Genomic DNA, 17,117 nt, shown 5'->3' with positions numbered 1-17,117 from the left:
TGTTAAGTTGCGTGAGGAGCAAGTGTATTTTTCTCTGTCTATGATAAGGTTCATAATTAACCAGGCATTCATGCTGCTGGAAAAAAATATAAATTGGTGCAATCTTTCTAGAAAATCAAGACTCTCAAAGTTTATGCCCTTTCATGCAATAATTCCTTTTCTGGGAACCTGCGTAAGAAAATGTTCAGAAATTCAAGACAATCTGATATTCAGAAATATCCCCTAAAGTGTTATTTACAATAACAAAGAAAAAAACAATCTGCAATTCCAAAAATGAGGGAAATAAATACATAAGATGTATTTCTATGGGGTATAATACACATGAACATTAAAAAGCATGATTTGAATAATTTTTAATAACTTGGGGAAATACTCATATTCATATAACTCACATTTTATTTCAGAATTGAATGAAAAAGTAGAAGCAATACTTTGAGTATGTGCATGTATCTGAAAAGAATACTGGCCCACAATCCCTTATCTCTAATTCTAAAACCAAAAGTTTTCAGAAATCAAAAGGGGTTTTGTTTTGTTCTATTTTTAGTAACTTCTTTGGTAGGAAAACCTGGCCTGAACAAATATGAGGCTCTATTTTACCCCCACTTAATAAGAATATGCATCTATTTTTGTGCACAAATATTTAATGTTTAATATTTAATACTATAGGGTGCTGCTCCATACTCTCACAAGATACTAATGTAATAAATGGTAGCTGCATCTCTAAAATCCAAAAATTCTGAATTCTGAAACATATCTGGCCCCAAGAGTTTCGGTGAAGGAGTTTCAGACCCATACAACAAAACATCATTAGTGATTTATCGGTGTCAAGGTTACCATTGATCTTTATTTTTTTCTTTATTTTTCTGTGTTTCAAATGTTCTACAATAAGCATGTATTAGGTTATCTGAAAAAATAAATATTAATTTTAAAACGAAACACATTTGAGGCATCAGGGAATCATCTCGTTTCGGTCAGAATTCTTAAATCATTTGCTTCCTGAATCTCTTCTATTTACAATGGCCACATGTGTCTTTTAAACCAAGGTGTTCTGATTTGCTGACAGAAAACGTGAGATGAAATATAGAAGGTGATAACTTACTGGACATGGACCTATCTCCTAGGCTGCATTTGGATTCAGGAGAGCCCCTCATGAGGGCTGCTCACCTAAAGAAGATACCTCAAGGAATAGGGCTTCTAGTAGGCAGAGCCCAGGCGTTTCTACCACGGGCTATGGTGTCTTATTCTGTTCATGAGGATTGGTCAAAAGGCCGACAGCCAGAGGCACAGACAGTTGTATGAGATCATAACAAGCAGAACGGAGTATGGCGAGATAGCAGGAGAGAGGGGGAAACATTCACATGCATACTTTCATCTGCTAATGGACAACTTTTCCTTCCCAATTAGGTGGACACTCACTGACCTGTCACAAGGTTGCCCCACAAAACTTTGGGGTCCATGTCTGAATGGATTGCCAGAGCCTTCTCATCTCTCCCTTCGCCCAGTTCCCTGCATCCTAAGACTCGAAGCCAGCACAGGACCTGGAAAAATTACATGTAAGTTTTGACCAGGGTTTATTTTCCTTAATTAAACAATGATAAATATTTTCTTAGGTGATGGTAACAAATAGCCCAAGCACACATGAATTACTTTTTTTTTTTAACAAAGGAGCTGGAGAGTTATCATTGAGCAAAGGTTGGAATCTGTATATTGGTGGTTCCTTAACTCAGTGGCTCTTAAATTTCAGCTTGAATCAGAATCACCTGGAGGGCTTGTTGAAGTACAGCTTGCTGGGCCTCAAGCCCAGATTTCTGATTCAGTAGATTTGGTACAGGCTAGGAATTGCTTTTCTAAGAAGTTTCCAAGTGAGGCTGATGCAGCTGGTCAAGGGACCCCAATTTGAGAATCACTGCTTTAACTCATGTGCTTGAAATAATGAAAAAGGTAGAAAACTGTATATACTTGAGTAATAAATAGCATTAAATTAAGAAATTTAATGCTTTGCTTAATACACTGACTTATGTCTCAGAAAAGAGTTTTAAGGTTCACTTAGCACCTTCACATTTGGAAGTCCAGCCCAGTTGATGCCATTATTCTGTGCCAGCTTTACCCCAGAGCTGCTAGTACCAGCCATTCTTTGCCCCTGGTTTTCAACAAGTGTGACTAATAGTGCTGTTATTAGGCTAAAACAACAGCTACAGTCCTTTTGCAGGTGTGCTCATCATGCTTTTAGACACACTCAAAAGAGAAAATCTTTTTTCCCCTGAGTTGGGAAATACATTGTTCCCTTTCAGAGTGAGTCATCATAGCATTATCCCTCCCCTCACACACTTAAATGTGATTTGATTTACAAAACACATGTGGGACAGAAAGGCAAACATCACATGTTCTCACTTACTCATGGGATCTAAAAGTCAAAACACTTGAACTCCTGGACATAGAGAGTAGGAGGGATAGCTACCATAGGCCAGGAAGGGTAGTGGGGGTTGGGGGCAGGGCATGGAGGTGGGATAGTTAATAGGTACAAAAAAAAATAGAAAGAATGAATATGGCCTACTATTTGATAGTACAGTAGAGTGACTATAGTCAATAATAACTTACATTTTGTAGTAAAGAGTGTAATTGGATTGTTTGTAACTCAAAGGATAAATGCTTGAGGGGGTGGATACCCCATTCTCCATGATGTGCTCATTTCATATTGCATGCCTGTATCAAAACATCTCATATACTCCACAAATATACACACCTACTGTATACCCACAAAAGTTCAAAATAAAAAAACACACACACGGGAAGGGAAGCACACCTCCAATGAGTAACCCAAGCCAGCAAGTCCAGGTTTTGTGAGATTCTAAGTTCTCAAGACTGAAAAACTTTGCGAATCATCATGTTGTGATGTTAGCTTTCGAACAGGCCCGTTGCCTAACCGCTGAGGACAAGAACAGTTTATTCCACGTTAATGGAAAAAAGTAGAAGAGTTTGACTAAACAAATGTACATTTGGACACATGTAAGCATACATACAAATGTACATGTGTACCTGTGAATAGATACATGCATTGTATATTTCTGAGCTTTGACTGTAGGAATTTGAAACAGCATTTTTTCTTTTGTTTCATTGAGTCGATGTGAGTGTAAAAATAGTATGAGTGATACTGTCCAGGAAACATTTGAGAAATTTCTGGGCATTTTAAATCTGTGGATAAGCACTGTGATTTATAACATTTTACTTGGATATGGTAGATGTTATCATTCAGAGTAGCACTTAGGATTTACAGTTCTCTTATTATAACTCTCTGGAGTTGAGAATAATCACTGTTAATAAAGCAATTGCCAAGCAAAGAAAGAACATATGTATTGCCTCAACATTAATAGAGTCAAAAATCCTGGAGATAGACTTAAATGTACAGTAGGTGTATGTTAAAATGTTTAAAATAAAACCCACAATATCAGAAAAATAAGACAAAAACCAGTAAGTGTTAAAAGTGATCTATAATGGAATTAACCCAGAGGTGCCTCCTGGGGGCTGCTCAAAGGGTAACAGGGCTGGGATTAGGGCTGATAGAGTTGTGAGTGATGTAATTATTATTACTCCACCCTCAAAAATATGCCATCTCCAACAAGCACTAGTTTATTCTGCACTGCATTCCTGGAAGGAAGGTTATCAGTTTATGAGACATCTTCACCATAAAGTGAAAGAAGGAGGTTGGATCAAATGCCCCTTAGCGCCCTCTCCTGCTCTGCCACTCTGCAGATCTCCACGTTTACACATCCAGTGTTCCTGTGGGATGACCTTTGCTGTCAGTCAGTTTCCTGTCTACAGGTCAGGAAGGAAAGAAGTTGTCATGACTCCTTAGGTGAATCATGGCTTCAGGCTCCTGCTGGATCTGGCAGGACCTGCCTGGATCACTCCCCATGTCTTTGGACGAGCGTTCAGTCACCGAGTGAGTAGGGTGCCTATAAAACTGAATCTTGTGGGGCAGAGGGCGACAGGGGGCATGTGGGAAACTTCTATACTTTCTGGTCAGTTTTACTGTGAACCTAAAACTGCTCTTTAAGATAAAGTGTATCTATTTAAAAAATTAAATACTAAACAGTATGACAGTTCCTCAAAAAAAATTAAACAGGATTACCAAGTGATCCAGCAATTCCACTTCTGGGTATATACCAAAAAAAGTGAAAGTAGGGAATTGAGCAGATAGATGTGTGTACAACCATGTTCATAGCAGCATTATTCACAGTAGCCAGAGGTGGATGCAACCCAGGTGTCCATCTACAGATGAATGGATAAACAAAATGTGGTGTATATTAATACATACGATGGAATATTATTCAGCCTTTAAAAAGATGAAATTCTGACACATGCTAACGACATGGAGGAACCCTGAAGATGCTAAGTGAAATAATCCAGACACAAAAAGGCAAATATTAAATATCTCATTTATATGAGATACCCAGAACTGTCAGATTTACAGAGTCAGAAAGTAGAATGGTGGTTGCCAGGGGATGGGAGGAGGGAAAAATTGAAAGTTGTTGTTCAATGGATATTAAGTATCAGTTTGGGAAGATTGGAGAGTTCCGGAGATGATTGATGATGACAGTTGCACAACAATGTGAATGTATTTAATGCCACTGAAATGCACACTTAAAAATGGGTAAAATGGTAAATTTTATGTTGTATATATTTTACATAATTTTTTAAAGCTTTCCTCCTAAGAATGCTGTGCAGAATCACTAGCTAGTGCTTGATAGGGATGCTGCAGTTTGTGAGGGTGCAGGAAGAACAGATCATTATGTCTCTCACACCTCCCTCATCCCTGTTACCCTTTGGGCAGCCTTTAGAAGACAACAAAGGTAAGGGATCCACTGAATGGTATATACTTCAGTCCCAGGAATGAGTTTCCTATCAGAGTAAAGACACAGTTGTCAGAAGCCATCAAGGGAATTTGCCTTAAACAACTGTGGTCTCTACTAAAATGCCATTTACACATCTAGAAGACCTGCTTCACTGGGGCGAAGGAAAGCATGAGCCACCCATGCTCCAGCAGTGGGGCTGCTCCAGTTCCTCCAGATGGGTGTTTGTAAACCAGTCCATGCACAGAGCACGGAGAGTCCCGGAGCTGTGTGCCTCACTGTGGCTTCTGAAAGGTCTTAATCAGCGGAGGTGGACATGGAGGCAGGAACCAGGGAATGCAGACTTCCCGTAGATTCCAGCGCAGTAGAAAATGAAAGCTGTGAGAGGAAATCCACAGCAGATAGTTCTCCTGCTGTAGGGCCTGTGATTATTATGATGCCTGTTTTACATTCTCCAAGTGAAGCAGGATTTATCCCCCATCACCAAATCTCTGTACTTATGGGTATTATCGTACCCGTAAGTCACAGACAGGTTAGTGAGTGGCTGGTAGTCCTGTGAGGAACACACAGGATGGAACTCACTAGGTTAGTCCATTGTACCCTACTTTTTTTGGCTTTTGTGTTTTATTCTACATTTCTAGAAATTTGGCTTTGAAGAACAATCAACAGTTTTACGGGGCCCAGTAGCCATACTTTATTCAGGTCGTCTTCACTTTACCCTCTACCCCTAGGGCTGACCAGGGGTTAGAATTCCTGAAGAGTCATCTATAAGGATCCATGGTTTCAAAAAGTTCACAAACTGCTATCCTAAATTATCCTACTATCTCCTTAAGATACCAGTATATATATAGTCTGTTACAGAGGCCCTGTAGCAGAACCATTATATATAATTTTGCTTAAGGAAAAGGTGTAACTGAAAAGAGGTAAAATGAATTTGTTAAAGTACAATATATATAAATTAGTCCACTCATTCTCATGCCAGACTTTCCAAACCTGCTTAGAAAGAAACTCTTCATGATTTTCACTTAGGTATTGGAAAACGGGCAAAGGAAAAGAGGTTTCTGAGTCAGTTGCTATGGGGAGCCGCTGAGATACCAAAAAAAAAAAAAACTGGAATTAAAGGTTTTTGTAGAGGAGAAAATTCAGGTCAGCAAGTCTAAGGGAGAGGAAAGTAAGGGCTTATTCATCTTTGACATCCACCCTAAGCTTCAGTTGAAAGGGCATGGATATGGAATCTAATCAAAATAAATTCCCCCCCCCATGAGTTCATAGACAAGAATTTTTAGATAGACACACTGACACATTTTCCACAGAGAAGAGCATCAAACCAGCAGTCACCGAGACAAAATGACATAAAGTAGAGAAGACCAACAAAGACAGACCCTAGTGGGATCTCCTTGTGTCCTTGTCTCATCATTCGCAGGAATCAGATGTGCCTGGTTCCAGACATTGAATTTGTGTTTGCTGACGGCTTTGCTACCTGGAACCCAACTAGCCAGAACCCTGAATTAGCTAACCTTCATACTTCCCCACCCCCTCCCCTTCCCTCCCACACACCCCACCCTACCGCACACACCACACTTCCCTTTTTCAGCGATGAAGAAAACAAGATAGCTTTGGTTTTGAGTAAAGGTAGGGTGTAAACCCTGGAGGATACTTGTAGCTGATGACACTGACCTGCTGAATCATTGAGAATGGTTAGATGTTTTATAAAGAGGAAAAGAAACTGCTTTGGAAAAACTTCAACAAAAAGCATTTTCTAGTTGTCAATTAACCAGAAAATCAAAATAATAAAAAATATTCTTGTCCTCAAATAGTCTAATTAACTGAGGTTTTAGTATACCTATTTCCATGCTTTAATAATAATCTAAAAATTTTGACTGAGGATAGAACAATATACCATTCATTTTTATTCTTCTCGAGAAACTGCAAGTTTTGGCTTTTACCACCTTTCCAGTGCCAGAGGTTAAATGTTAAATGTTCTGTTTGTGTTAAGCACTCTAAAAGTTGTGATATTACTGCTTTTAAAACTAATATATGAAATCATTTTATGAACCTATGTATTTAGCTCCTATAGTCATTGGGAACCAACGGCATACTTTTGAAGCCAATTCTGTTTCTTTTTAAAAAATAAAAAGAACCTATGATATGATTATTTGTAATATTCCATTTCAGATTCAGATTATGTTCTGCTCAAGAGATCATCAAAATTAATTTTCATTCTCTGCTAATGGTACAGAGAGGAGTGATGTTACCAGCATGGTTGTATACATTAATATATAAATCAAAAATTTCAAAAGATAATTCTCTGAGTCGTGAGTCTCCAAATAATCTATGTTTTATTATAAAGCTGCCTGCCCAGTGACATCAGTTGTAGTACAAATTGTTTATCAATTTATTCTAATAGTTTCCAATCTGTTGATTTTTAAGAAATGGTTTGTGTGCTCTTTTTTGGATGCACCTGTCGCTAGTGAAACGATGCCTCTCTGTGAGCCCAGATTTAACCCAGGGCGTTGCAGCATGTTTTTCCAAGGATGTCCCATTAGATAGATCTTGTAAGAGTGTGTGCCTGCAGCCTTGTGGCAGCTGGAAGTTGCACAGACTGTGCGTCATGAGGAGGAAAAGCACTTCTGCTCTTCTGCCCCAGAACAGTATTTACAAAGCTTTGCAGGATAGCAAGATTTTTAGAGTCCTTGCAGTGCTTAATTAGAAGCTATAATCTGTTACTTCTAGCATATTTTTCCTGTATTCTGTGCCTTACTTGTCATCAGTTCAGTTCAGATTAGTATGCTGGGTCCTTGATTTCTTGACAGAAAGTGTCAGAAAGTTATTGATGAAGTGTTCTTGATTTCTAGACAGAACCACAATCAGAAAATAATTGTTTCCTTTTATCTGAACAGAAGTAGCTTTGTTTTCCTTATTATCAAAGTGATACATGTATTCTACATAATTTATAAAATAGCAGAAAATTGAATAAAGGTAGAGATAAATTACCTATGATCTGGCTGCCCAAATATAACCTACCTGTTAACTCATACTTTTATGTATTTTTCCAGACTTTTTTCAAGAAACTAATTAACTAATTCCAAATTTACAAGCAGTGCCCTAGACTGATTACATCCTACAAGCTGGTGGCACTTAGGAATGATGCCTTTAAGTGTCATCTTAGAGGACAGTGATCTCCTTGTTACTTTTTTTTTCTTCCTTCTAATTATATTAATCAGCTCTTATAAGAACAGATAGCTGTGTGGACTCACCAGTATCTTTATCAGGTGGAAATTCCTGTCAACCAGTATTTTCATTTCTACCTTCTGTCAGTCAAAATGATAGTGAGTGGCCCTGTAAGATCCTAGTGGGCCTCTGGAATCATAAAGGAAGATTGAGTTATGTACAAGATGGCTTTGGTGTTAGGTCAACTGATTGTGTTCTGATTATTTAGAAATTAGTAATCACTGTACTATAAGGCAATTTGGCAGAAATGGGAAAGGTTGAGTTAGCCAGATCTTCCCATTCTGCATTCACAATCCAAACAATATGGACTCCAATCAAATCCTGATTTTATAATTTTGGTAACAAAATTTCATTCAAATATATGCCTTCTTGTGCTGTGAACAGAGTTTTCCTTTAACTTTGCATCCTTTACCCCCCTTTAAAGATGCATCTCTTCCGATTGCTGTGGTGTGATTTTATAGCTCCTTGAGTTTTGCCGGTATCTCCATGCTTCCCTTTGGAGAGTACTAGGCCTTCAGGTTAGGATGAATCCTAACACTTGGCCAAGGTTAGGAAGGGCTTTGAGCACTGAAAGAAAACCAAGCTAAAATTTAAGGAATTGTTAGAAGATTCATCTGAGAAATGTAGAATTGTAATCCACAAACTTTATGTCAGTAGAATAGGAAGTATTTAGTAAGCAGCTAGCTGCTAGAAGGGATTTTGTTTGTTTAAAAAAAAAAAGAAAAAGTCTGTCTTTGACATTGGTTATATCTAGGTTTTATCATCCCGTGTACAGGATTCTTAAGTTCCTTGAAAGCAGTGACTTTGAGAGCATCCCTTCATGTCCTCTGTGTCCTTGTATGTAATAGGAACTCAGTGTATATTGAATTAATATTTCTGTGGCTCTTCAGTGACAGATGAATGAACGTGCTCAATTCAGGTAACTACATTTGACCTTTTTCCTACAGTAGTTGAAGGGTGTTTGGGTAGCATCCGCGATTGTGTTGAATGCCCTGCTTGGTTACGGGTGTGGGGAAGTGGTATACAGTACTTTGATCCTCCTTTGGAGAAGGAGATGCTAATGTGGATAATGAGAATTTGGTTCTTTATCTTTAGTTTCGATTTGGCCGCCTTCCTTCACTGAGTCACAGTGCTCACTTGTTTAGTGATGGGCATGTCATTTAAGCCTGAGACTGTCCCTCAGACTGTTTATGACATTGGATCTGAATTTCCCATTAGATGAACAGTCAGCATTTGTCATATAAATTCAAGAACACACTAAAAGTTTGTTGGCTTTGTAGTTGACATTGAGATTAACTTTCTCTAACCTAAACCAGTGAAAACTAAAATGCTCCTCACCACATAAAAGTTTTGCTTTCGCTGCGTTCAGACCCCTCCTACCTTGTCACAGCACAGTCATTTGGAGTCTGATTTGGGGGCGGTGTGGTTGTCTCAGTGGCGTATGACCCACTTTGTGTAATACTTAATTGCCTGTGTTTTTACAACACAAGTCAGAAGTTCTGGCGATAGTGGACTATCACCCAAAAAAGATTTTCTGAGACATCTCATCAGAGCTGCTCGAGTACCGCGCATGAAGACGGTGTTAGCTCTGCAGCGCATGTGCTAACTACCAGACGATGAAAGAACATTTCCTCTAGTTTCTGGATAATGAGCAGGCACACAGGTAAAGATGCCTTTCTGAGGGTTGACGCCTTTTGTTTCCTAATGATTCTGATGATTTTGTTGAACTAGACTTTTAAATATTAATTGTTACCTGCATATGTTTGCTGTTGTGGTTTGCAGAGGGCTCAGAGGAACAAGCATTTTAATTGGTATCCTGAGACTGTAATAACTTTTTATTAAAAGTCTGGAAAGATAGTAATCAAAAATAGACTCTCATCTCTATCTTCTCTGTGCCCCTGGCAAACATCCTCTTCATCAATTTTGTTTTTATTATTTGCCATCAAGATGGTTATCTCTAAATATCAGATGCTTCAATCCACAATGATAACCATGTGTGAATTAATGCTTGATAAGCTTCAGGTTATCAGGTGGAGAAGTGTGGTTAAGGCATACAGAAAGAAAAAATGCACAGAAGGAAAGGGATAGCAAGGGGATACTGTGCCTTGGTAAGCGTGGTGCCACCGCAGACTAAAAGCAGATATAAGTCAAGTGCTAGTGACTTAAGTTTGGCAAAATCACTCCTCACAGCCCGCTCTGTTTTAGAAATGTTTATATTTCTGATATCACTTTTGTTAATTTGAAGAACTTTTAAAATACCATCATTGTTTCAAAACAAAATGTGGAAGGTGTGGATCACCTTCCTGAATTTACAGAAAAGTTTTTGGGTACATTTCTTTGCGGAAGATTGGCTGAGATGTGGTTCACGGCAGGGTGGTGCCCGTGCCTTGCGGATCACGTTGTCTGTACACTGACTGACATACCAACTTAGAGTCTTTGAAAATGCCCATTGGTAAGTCAACATTGTTTTCCCTGAAAGTCCTGAGACAGAAAAAAAAAAAATGAAAGTACAAACACTAACTGGAAAAAATGTCACACATTTTAGCCACTTTGCATCCCTTGTTAGGACAAACCCTGGGCTGGGTTTTTTACATTTTGAAGTTGTGTGGTAGGTGGGGCAGTGTGGGTGGCCCAGAAAAAGTAGCGGTTAGAATAAGATTTTCCATTTATTGCCCTTTGTGCATGGCTAAAAATAAGAGTCATACAAATCAGAATATGTAGTGCAAGCAAAATCACTCTGTTAATTCTGATGACTGGTTTGCCCACATCTTTGCATCTGTCTGGTAAGTGGTATATTGGGAAATAATTTGTCTCTGTTTAAATAGCAAAAGGCAACCAAGTTTTTGCGTTGTGTGTCTACACATGATAGTTTATCAGCACTTTTCTCTTCCGAAGGAAGAAAGATCCAACTCATACATAAACAAATTGTGTTGATGGAAGGAAGAAAGAAGGATGAAACCCTTGAATCTTTTTTAAAAAGGAATTGCCTTATTTGAAATGCAGTTTTACAACATCCATCTTCTTGGCTTATTGTTAGAAAGTTATTTCTTGTAAACTCATAGCACAGCAAGGAAAGGATATCTTAATGGTGTTGCCCTAGAGATTGGAAAACTTTTTGTGTGTTTGGTTGGAGGAGGGAGAAGGGACAAAGATGAGCACACGCCTGCCCTGTAGTACCTTCTGTAGACACAGATGTTGGAGGGACAGTTAACCAAGTAAAAACTCCCCTGCATCTGGCTGCTGAGTCGAATGCAACCACAGTAAGTGATAACGTGTCCGTTTGTGGCTAGAAGAAACACCAAAGAGAGGCGGCGCCAGCATTCACAGGGAAATTTGTGCCTTCGTGATCCCATTGATGGTGCTGTCCCGTTCCACTGACTGAGTGGTTGTGGCATTTCCAAAGAATGAGAATGTCTGCAAGTGTTCTGAGCCTTTCAGTCTGATGAGCTTTGTAAAATGGATGAGTCAAGAGGGCAGTTCCAGAAGACTCTGAAAAATGAAGACTGCAAATCACATTTTTCTTTGGCATCCCCAACTGTGGCAGACAGTGTGGCACAGTGGTTACAATGAGTTGAGAGCTTTAGGAGGAAAAAAAGACCCCGGATCAAATCTTAGCTTAGCTTCTTGTTGACCTTGATCTGTTAACCTCTCCTAGGCCTGGGTGTCTTTATTTGAAAATGGGAACAGAAGTAGTACTGCCTACCTGAAGGGGAGAGGGTGGTTGTGGGGATTCAGTGAGATGACGTACATAAAGCACAAAGCCAGCACTCCACAAAATGATGTTGGTGTTATCGTCATTTGTGCAGTTGCATCATAAAATGTGTTGGAGATTTTGAGAGCATTTGGGAGTTCTCCTCTATTCTTGGAGTACAAATTTTGGAATTAAATGGACAAAAGATCAGCCTCTGGTTCAGTGTTTCAGAAGAATACAGGCATTTATAGAGTGGTTTGCTTCTTCTTAGGTTACTAATGCCATCTGGGGGATTGTTGTTTTTTTTATTTTGCTGTTAAGTTAGCACAATGTAAGCCTCTCTTTCCTTTTAAGATTAGTGCTGTGTTGAGCATATTCAGTAATTTTTACCTTCTCCCTGTTTTTTATTTAAACATGGATGTTCAGTTCTAACATCTGTGTATGTTAATTGTAGTACCTGCTGGTGTACATTATGAAAGAGAGTGCTAATGTTGTAATCAAGTAAGGCTAAAAAAATATTTCAGGTGGAAATGGGCAAAACTTCAGGAGCAATAGCTTCCATGGTGGTGTAATTCCCCACAGAAAATATTGCATCTGTTATAATTCTGGTTACTGAACAGTCTGACAGATTGACCAGATGCTGACAGGTAGAAAACAATTGCTGTTGCTTTTATTTTTATTTTTATGCTTTGCAAGTTATTTTCTGTTTAATACAATGTATACCTGTCCTTCTAGAGTCCTTTTCCACCCACCAAAGTTTTGCATTATAAAGTGTATTGTGTATTTCACAGTACAAAGTCATAATTGTGGACATAACTTTTTTGTTAGCCTTCAGGATTAGATGCTAATACTTCAAATCAGTCTCCCTTTAACCTCCTCCAGGACTTTCCTAGAATGCTGTTTCTTCATTTATCAAAGTTAAAGAGAAGTTATGACTGTACCTTAACTTTGCCTCACCTGAGACCTGACAAGAAGTGATGAATTAAACCTATAAGCTAAGGAATTAAAATACGGGACAGATATAAAACAGTGGTGGCTTAGTTTTCTTAATTGTTGTATTTTGCTGGGTTGTTTTTAAATCCTCTTCAAATTTTCCTTTTCTTAGTCTGTCCTACCATCCCTGTCCCAGATACAACTTGTGACTTATAATTTATATATTAGTATTCTCATCAGATTTTTGGTTTTTGTGTTAGGAACCACCAGTCTGGAATAAAGACATTTCTCAGGTCAACTCTGCCAGGGAAATCTGTCTTGTATTAAAATGATACCCGCTTCTCCAGTGTCTCCAGACAATGCTGCTTTCTCCACTTTTCTCTGTTAACGAAATGGAAGAATGCTTTTCAGGCCGAGCAAATCATTCTAGGTGACTTTCAAAGTTCCTGGCATTGCAGATACAGCTTCTGTTCCCTGTACACACTCATATATTCCCCATTATCTTCGCCATCCCTCTTGCCCTTTGCCATAGACCGAAGTTTCTGTAAAAATAATAGGTGAGAGAAGGTGATAAATTAGACTCTGGCTGTGATTCCCTCCCACACCTTCATAAGGAATGACAGATTCTGAAATGCATCCTGTGGATACACCGCGTGCTCCTTCCTGCAAAACTGCCAGTTTTAACTTATCCTTCATGTGCAGTTTGAGGGTACTGGCCAGGCGGGGCTCATTATTCCTTTGGTTGAATAGTGTAAAGTATTTGCAATGGAGATTTTCTCTAATGATGTATTTTAAGTGCATGTCCGCATTGCTGGTTTAATGCACTCAGTCACAGAATGCTTTAAAGTTTATTGCTAATGGATGAATCCTCCGGAAAACGGGAATTTTCAACAAGATTGACATTTGGAGTGCGAAATATAAATCTAATGAGAGTATTTTAACCCAGGTTTGTAATTAGGGCTGAGTGGAGTGAATGTGTACGTGCACACCAGAGAAGGGCACGGAGGAAGGTGAAATTGCATGCTCTCCTCTGAATGAGGGATGAAGGCGGATGGATCAGTGTCAGGCCACGACACGGTGGAGTATAAATGATACTGTCACCAAGTACTGCACAGGGTACCGAGGGAATTCCACTCTAGTAAATTACATTACTTAGACCTGAAGGCATTGTGTCGGAACGAGCAAAGGGAAAGGGGGCTGTTGGCACCATGCAGAAGATATTACAGTACAACTAGCTTCAGGGATGGAATTCACTAGTTTCCATTATACCTGCCTATTTTGTATTCTCCTTCGCTAATTAGTTTACAGAAAGTTACAAATGTGTACATGTGAAAGAACATCCTGTGTGCTTGGAGTATGGGTTACCATGGACCATAAGGGAATAAGTATTAGTCAATTTGTATGAACTGGTCAGTGTGAGATTCTTTTTCTTTTATTCACAGCTGGGTGATATTAGGTGTTCAGTAAAAGCTTGCCCTTGTTTTATTTTCTTTTTGTGAGAATCTGACATGCATTATGAAGATTTAATCCTCATTCGCTCGGTAACATAATGCATTTCTTTTCCACCCTTCCTTTACGTGTCTTTAAATCTCACCTATCACTGGTCTCCCCTCATCACCTTCCATCCCTAAGGGAAACAGATTGTATTGTCACATAACATTTCATTTTGTGAAAGAACTCAGAGTTAACAAAGGTGATTCCTAGAGTGGGACTTGTAGAGAAAAATCATTTTTTTCGCTTCTTCTATTTTCTTTCATCCCTCTGCAGCAAAGTGAGGCCAGCCTTTTTGGGTTTATCTGTCTCTTACCATCTCTGGATCATCTCTTACCATCATCTAGATCATTGCAGATGTGCCAGTCACCATTTTCCAGTTTGACTTCAAATGCTCATTCTTGAAAAAGCCAATACCAGGTGCTCTGGAATTAGTCACAGTCATTTTTTAACTAAAAAGCAAGTGTCTTCTCCTGAATGGATAGAGATCCTGAAACAATATCCATCCTTTCTTAAGTATATGTCATATTTTGTCCTTGGTGAAATAAACCTGAGAAGTATCTCTGATCAGTTAACAGAGAGAATACATAAGATTCTGAAAAATGTCTCCGCAAGGCTTCCAAATGGCAGGTTTTCTGAAACAGGGTCACAAGTAGATTGCAGTTACGATAATAATATCTTGGATTTGACTTTTTTTCTTTCCAAAATAATACTCTGTTGGGGTCAGGGTATCGTAATTTATTTTGTAGCCATAGTTACAGTCTTATTTTATTCATCCAATCATAAAATAGTAAAGCCAACACACTTGGAAAGCCAGGTTTGAGTGTGGACAGGAGAAGCCTTGGTTAAAAAGAAGATACATCTATTTTATGCCGGGTACCTCCACCTTAAAAACGCTTTTAGTTTATGATTCTAAAATAATATCTAAGTGTAAAAGGCATCATGTAAAATGTTTTTGTGCCATATATCATCCTCAGCATAGAAAGGCTGTGCTTACAGACTTTGCTTTGTTCACTGAAGTCCTACAAAAGTCAGGGACTCTGAGTTGTGTGAGAAATGAGGGTCTCTCCCTACATAAACTCACTAAAATCTTTCCTTTTTGTATTCTGTTTACTTTAATGGTAGTATGTGCCTTATATCTTATATGCTCTTTTCGTCCATGGCATCCACTGGGAAATAACATTTTGTTGTTTGCCACAACATTACACCTGTGACTTCTTTCTTTCTCCTGTCCTCTTGATGCAGCATGCTGTCAAACTGTATCTTTTGAGTTGTTCTAAATTGAATCCTGGTCAAAGGGATTTAACAACATCTAAAACGGAACTAGCGTAGATTCTCTTCCATTCTGTAGAGGTTCCTTTGTTCCTGCTTACCTACCCATGTCTGTCTGTATTCTATTCTTTTTCTTAGATTAAAATTGGAAAGGGAGAAAGGGGGAGCTCCTTAGGAGAAATAGGTCTGTGGAGAATTGTGAGTACTCATTCAGCAGCTATTCTTAGTTCTAAGGCATATAATGAACTTGAGCTTTGAGTCCTACTGAATCTCCCATTAATGATCCCGCCATCGCTTCCACCTCCCATCTGATTATGTTCTCCCCAAAGGCTACTGATATTTTTCCCCTAATATTCTGAATGGAGTCTCTTCCAAGGAAAGCATATCTCGAAAGGAATTGAGCCCTACTGCAGTAATAGTGTACTGGATGATTCTTAATTGTTCTATTAAGTACTTCTGTTTTTGCATTACCATAATGTCTGCTGTAGTGGAAACTTTTCTATAGACCTTGACTTGTCAGAAGTCAACCCCTTAATGTGAGCACTTCACTTACATTATCATTATGGTGTTTCCAACTGACAACTGCTGCCACACTGCCATCGTCCCTGAGTTCCCAGCGCTTCAGAAAAAGAGACTTTTGTTCTGGCTTGTTGAGGGGAAAAATGCAAACAACAACACTAGCTCTACCACCAGAGATCCTATAAAGACATGTTCAAATGAACAATAAAGTCATTTGTTCACATATGACATAAGGCTATAAGAATTTAAACAATAAGACCTCTTGTGAAATGTGGCAAAATATGCACCACAAACATTGTGAAGTTCTCTGTCTTGTGGAAGGCAGTTTTTACATGGGCTTCAAAAAACCATTAACTTATAAACTACCCTTTTAAAAAAAGAAAGGAAAATCACTTGTCTCACTATAACATTAAAGCAATTTCTGTTCTAAGGAAAGCTTAAATGCATTCATTTATACAAAGTGCATGCACTATAATTTATAAAAAGCACAGTATTCTATCAGGAAATGCGGCACCTCTTCCCTCCTTCACCTGAAATGGGAAATTCCTCCGTTTTTGTCAAGTCCCTTTTTTCTTTGAATAATATTGATTTCTTCAAAATGAAAGAAAAAAATCCTTTAAATCACTTAGATTCAAGACGAAGTTTTAAGGCTTGATAATAATTCTCTAAATACTTCTGACATGGGTGGAGCATGGAGAGGGAATAATCCTGCTCTGAAGGGAAATTTTAATTGAATTTGCTTTAATGTGAACCCTATCCTTTTTTGCTTTGAACCTTTAAGGAAAACTTGTTATATTTTCAGACCTCAGCAAGACAGAAAAATGCAGAGATTTCCTTGTCCGCTCATGTCAGGGTGTCTGGCAGCACCTTAAAATTGTTCCGATTTTGATGTTTGAAATGTGACCTCCCAGGAAAAGTGGGAGGAGAGGAGAGCATGTGTTAACTGGCCAAAGGTGTTTCATTGAGCTGACTTAGTATTAACCTCTAAAGGTTTTCAAGTATTTGCAGATGGATATGTACAGCATCCTTGCAGAATTCTCTTAATTGAAGAAATGTTTCATCTCGATCTCTGTTGACAGAAAAGATTGCCTACTGATAATTGCTTTCCTTAAGTGTCTGATAATATGCCA

At 38.6% G+C, this 17,117-nt stretch overlaps 1 protein-coding gene across 3 annotated transcripts in view; it reads left to right on the top strand.

The window, feature by feature from the left end:
- The window catches only part of BACH2 (BTB domain and CNC homolog 2), a 369,771-nt gene that overhangs the window by 204,415 nt on the left and 148,239 nt on the right, over nt 1–17,117 (top strand). For all 3 annotated transcript variants that reach the window (XM_034962528.3, XM_034962530.3, XM_034962532.3), the window contains one exon: nt 1,405–1,553. The gene's annotated coding sequence lies outside the window, so the exon portion shown is untranslated. The remainder of the gene's footprint in view (nt 1–1,404; nt 1,554–17,117) is intronic.

Source organism: Pan paniscus, chromosome 5, assembly GCF_029289425.2.
Source record: "Pan paniscus chromosome 5, NHGRI_mPanPan1-v2.0_pri, whole genome shotgun sequence".
Lineage (NCBI taxonomy): Eukaryota > Metazoa > Chordata > Mammalia > Primates > Hominidae > Pan > Pan paniscus.
The sequence above is the reverse complement of the archived record's forward strand: the minus strand, read 5'-3'. Positions and strand labels throughout refer to the sequence as shown.